The sequence below is a fragment of the Solanum stenotomum genome, chromosome 8 (genome assembly GCF_019186545.1).
Source record: "Solanum stenotomum isolate F172 chromosome 8, ASM1918654v1, whole genome shotgun sequence".
Classification (NCBI taxonomy): Eukaryota; Viridiplantae; Streptophyta; class Magnoliopsida; order Solanales; family Solanaceae; genus Solanum; species Solanum stenotomum.
The window spans coordinates 34,412,341-34,418,195 of record NC_064289.1 but is presented as its reverse complement, the minus strand read 5'-3'; the positions used below and the strand labels follow the sequence as shown (position 1 = coordinate 34,418,195).

The 5,855-nt window shown below is 29.7% G+C and overlaps 1 pseudogene; it reads left to right on the top strand.

The window, feature by feature from the left end:
• Window positions 1-264: 264 nt before the first annotated feature.
• On the top strand, window positions 265-3,487 carry LOC125873272 (WAT1-related protein At2g39510-like; annotated as a pseudogene).
• Window positions 3,488-5,855: the final 2,368 nt, after the last annotated feature.

Here is a 5,855-nt window from a genome sequence, read left to right as displayed (position 1 = left end):
GAATTGTGTTTAATATATCATGTTGAGAAACATTAAAAAAAGGAGTTAGTGATTATGTGGTAGAAGAAAAGTGTTTGATTGTATGATTCCATTATAAGACACTCAATAGTGGAGATGATATAGAGTTAAGATATGGAGACGTGCTTAGATAGCATTGTTTGGCGCCTATATATAGCAAGCACCACAAGATAGGGAATTAAAGAAACAAAAGAAAGCTATTGAGTGGAGTATATATACTTATATACAAAAAAGAAAAGAAGCATCATGTCATGGTTATTGAAGTTTGTGAAGGAAGGTAAACCATATTTGGCAGTGACATTGTTGCAATTTGGATATGCAGGATCAGCCATTATTGCAAAGTCTGCTCTAAATCATGGCATGAGCCATTTCACCTTTGCCGTCTACAGAAATGTCTTCGCCACTATTGTCTTTGCTCCTTTTGCCTTGCTCTTTGAAAGGTCAATTCTCAACTCACTTTTTAATCTGTACGTTTTGATGATTTGGCATGACGTTTAAGAAAATAAAGAAATTTTTTGAATCTTGTGATTTTAAATTAAAGTTATATCAAATGTACGAAAATACTCTTTGAACTTGTGGTTTTAAACATATCATCTGAAAAGTTGGATTTAAAGTATTGCCAAAAGAGGAAAGGGTCATTCTTTTTAAAACACAACATAAAGGAAGATATGTTATTCTTTTTTAAATGGACGGAGTAACATTTTGATATAACCTTTAATTTATTTAAGACTATAAATTTTAAAAGTATTCTTTACTTTTCAAAACAAAATCACACAAACAGAAGCATACTCATGAATTGCAACTTCTTTTTACTTATTAAATGAAGTTACTATCATTGATTGTGTAATTAAAGCTTTATTAATGTTTTTCTGTGGTTATTTTATTGCACAGGAAAATAAGGCCAAAAATGAGTATATCCATTTTGTTGAAGATTATGTTGCTGGGCTTAGTGGAGTAAACATCTCTGACAATACTTTACTTTTTTATTTTCCCTTCAACTTATAACCAAATTTCACTGAAAACAAAAACTAACTTTTTTTGCAGTCCTGTCATCGCCCAGAACTTTTATTACACAGGATTGAGATACACTACTGCAACATTTGCAGCAGCAATGTGTAATTTGCTTCCAGCTCTCACCTTTTTGTTGGCTTGGATATTAAGGTATTTAATTAACCATCTTTTTTCCAACTTAATCATGCGCATGCACGTTCATTTCATAAAGTAGACAAGTATTATTAGACATTTCAAAATAATATAGTGAATAACTATTGTTGGACGGACGAAGTAGAAGAAAAATAATTGCAAACTCTTTAATTTTGCTTATTTATTTGTTTCTAGCATGTTTGTCTTTATTTAATTCTTTTTTAGTTTGTTTTAATTTATTTGAGTTATATTTTGATCTGACACGAAGTTAAAAGAAAAAATAAAGACTTTTCAAAATTGTAATCTAAAATATATAAATCATAGATATTTGTGGTTTTAAATCATTTCACTAAGAGTAAAATTGATATTTTAAAATTAAATTGTTACTAAATATAAAAATATATCATTGACCAAAAAAAAAATTCATATAAATTGAGACATTGAATTGAACCTGTAGACTTGAGAGGGTGAATATATGAGATTATCAAGTCAGGCAAAAATAATAGGAACAACAGTTGCATTTAGTGGTGCTATGATTATGACACTGATTGGTGGACCTACAATTGGATTGCCCTGGACCAGACATCACCTCAATATTATTCCATCTTCTCCTACTGATTTACAACCTATTAAGGGTGCTCTTTTTATAGCAGCAGGTTGTATCTGTTGGGCTTGCTTTTACAATCTTCAGGTACTATCCAATACTATATTATTCTCATTAAATTACTCTTTCCGTCTTATTTTATATGATATTTTTCGAATTTTGAGATTTAAATGAGTGGTCTATTTTTAATTGTAAGTTTTTCATAGATCTGTCAAACATTTTGAATTAACAATTATTGTGACTTATATTACTTTTCACGTAGTTTACAAAGATATAAATTTCATTTCAAAAAATATTGAAGATTTCACGTGCAAAATTTCCTTCAAACTTAAACTATTTGACTCTCGAAATACAAAAATGTTGAAGGAAAATTTTTATTTATAAACTCAATTTCTATATGTTTATGTATATTTTCTATCTATTGAAAATAACTAGTAACATCACTATCTATAAAGGTAAAAACCAAATTAAACTAGAATTAGGAACCACTATAACTAACCAATCCATAAATAATATTATTTATCTTCATATAGTAATATAGTTATTTTTCTTATTTTATGTGTAACAAACAGGCAATTACGTTGAAGACATACCCTGCGACATTATCACTCACTTGTCTAACATGTTGGGCTAGAGCGTTGCAAGGCACTGTTCTGACCCTTGTGGTTGAAAGGGGCAATACTTCTATATGGGCCATCCAATGGGACACTACATTCTTATCTTACGTTTATACTGTAAGCTTTCACTTTCGCTGGGATTAAGAGTTTGGGATATTAAATTTTTAGATAGAAAAGAAAAATATTGCAAAACATACCGCAACTCTAGCATGGAAAGTATTTTCATGGCTCCTTCCTCACCACTGAGCCATCAATAAGTTTTGTGAAGGCTTCACTAGTTAATATACATATATATTTATTTAATTTTCTAATACAACTACAGAATCTAAAAAAAAGCTACTGAGTTCGTCCAAACCCCTATACCCCACTTAGTTCCGCCCTTTTCTAGTATTGACAGTTAGTTGGAGAGAATAAATTATTTTATGGATGCAGGGAATGGTCACTTCTGGAGTTGGCTATTATGTCTATGGATTGATAATGAAGGAAAAAGGACCTGTTTTTGTTACTGCATTTTAATCCTCTAAATATGGTTATAGTCGCAATTTTGGGTTCATTCATTTTATTCGAGGAGCTAAACTTGGGAAGGTATATTCCATACTCTCTTTCTCCTAGTTTATACGACTTACTTTCCCAGAATGCACATATCTTTATTAAATTTCGTGTCGAGTCAAACTAACTCTTATAATACGTGGTTGAGTGCAAAATAGGATATCTAATCTTGTGCCCGTTTAATGTAGAGTTTTGGGAGGGGCAATCATTGTAATTGGACTATATTTAGTAATATGGGGCATGCAGTGGCGGAGCCACCTTACAATTAGGGTATGAACCCCTTTTGGCGGAAAATTATATGACTTATACATGCTTAAAATAATTTTTAGGTATATATATTAGATGTCGAACTCCCTTCGGCTACTTCGTGTGTCTATTTTTTCATATTTTGAACCCTCTTATTGAAAATCCTGACTCTGGCACTGGGGGCAAGAGCAAGGACCAACAATCATCAAAATCATTGAGTACTGAAGAGGCTGTTCAATCTAAATTTGTTGATCAAAAAGAAATATCAAAATCTTCAAATCAGGCAAAAGTTGGAGATGAAGCTGTTTAATAAGAAATGGCTAGGATTAATTTTAGAAGGATATGTAGAAATAATAACACATAATTATTGGGTTCTGGATGTTACTTTTGCATTTCTTTATCAGAGAAATTGAAAAAGTAAGTATGTGTAGCATCTGTCAATTTATTCTGCTGATGAAATGGACCTCCAATATTTAATTTAAATACATATAAGGTGCTAAACTAATTAGCCACTCAAAAAAAAAAAAAAAAGATAGAAAAAGAGAAAGGGTGTGACAAATAGAAAAAGAGAAAGAAAATATTTATGAGACATTGTTTTCAAATTTTCTCAAGGTCGGCTGGTCAAATCTTGTAGAAAAACATTTTCTTTTGAAACATAAATTTCTTTAAAATGGTAAAAATGACGTTTATGTGGAAAAAAAGGTGCCATAAATGGTATTTCATCTTGATTGTTATCTTCAGTAACATCCAAACACATCTTATCTTTACCTCACCCCACAGGTTCATAATCTACACCTCACAGCCTTACGCCCACACCCACCAATTCCATAATGTTTTTGTACATTATATACAAATACTTTTAAAATAATATTATTTATATATTTACAGAGCACAAGAACATAATTAAGTAATTAATCCATTTAGGTTTCTGAAAAAAAATCTCTGAGAAAATATTTTCCTTCCTACAAACACACCCGATGAAATAAAACTGTTGGAGTATACTATTAGCCATGAGGGTAAGTTATAGTATTACATTTTAATCCCTAGTAAACACTTTTTATTTTATTTTACTTTGTATAATAAAGTTTATATATGAATAAATCATTGTGTTAATATGTTTGACTTTTACATATATCGTAGACCATTTTGTATATGGAGTGTTAATTAACTCATGCAAAGTTACAAATAAATGTTCACAATAAATAACTATAGCATAAGATTAAATATAATTTGATATTAATTATGAGAATGGTAATATTTCAATTTCTTGCGCTAGTACGTTCCGTATGTACTGAACGGATCAAGTAGAGATGCTCGTTTATATTATGAATATTAATAAATAATTTCTCTAGTCAATTACATGTATTTGTACTTTTAATTTTGATATAATTATTATAATCTATGTAGTTTGATTTATTATTTTAATCTATTAAAATGTGAAACTATATTATGATTCAATATATTCTTAATAGATTTGATGATGACAAATAACTAGGGGTGTGTATCGGTCGCTTCGGTTCAGTTTTATCTATTATCGATTCGTTTTATCGATTTTTGGTTTTCAAGTATGATAAACCAATAGCCAATCTGATTAGATATTTTTTATCGATTTATCGGTTTTGATCCTTAACGGTTTGATTTTTCATTTAACTAATAAGAAATTTCTTATGATATATTTGTGTGACTCCTCCAACAATTTGACGCGACAAGAAGAATATGGTTCTTACTTTAGGTTTTGATATTTTTTATAGTGTGACGTTGTGAACTCAAAGTTATTGTAAAGTGCAAATTGAAGGCTAAAGGGCAAAGGCAGTAACTAGTAAGGTATTGATATTAATATTTACTATTTTTGTATCGGTAAAGTAGTAAATTACTATAATCTTAATGGGTTATTGATTTACTAAATAATCCAATATTAGAAAACCAAAACTGAACAAATAACCCGATAATTTTTTAATAAATCCATTAATAAACTGTTTACCTAATAACCCAATAGCACTTTTTTCGGTTTGATTTATCGATCAGTTCGATTTTGGCACACCCCTACAAATCACATTAGTGAAATAATAATTAGTGAATATGTAACACCCAATATATTTTAAGATAACTAACTCACTAAGCCGAAGACGTATACACCAAAAATTATCCTATAGTTTTTTACCTTACATTGTTCATTGATGAGTTGTAGTGAGAATAAACTTCAAAATGAGTGATCATACCATGAAATAGATATATGTAGGTGATTAAATAATTAAATTAATAGTTTTTGGCCAAAGGGAGCTTCGTAACAAAAAATCTATTTGAAAATTTTATTTCGAGGAAGTATTTCAAGTGGTCTCGTATGTGGTTTGACTTTGGATGACCATATTTCCCAATAAATAAAGATTTAGAGGGTTTATAACCTATAAAATGAAAGGTCTATGAATCTAGTTTTCAACGCATTAAAGCATTTATCAATACAACTTCAAAATAGAGAGATATTCACATTTTTGTACACACTATGCAAGCATCCATGTAAAGTGGGACCAAGTCGGTGGAATAAATTGATATCGATATATTTCATATTCAAAAGTAATTTTCTCTCAAAACCAACTTAGGGTTTGATTATTAGAACTTAAGTGTTTCACAAAAATTATTCTATACATTGAACTCATCTCTTAACATAGATTTCTTTGTGT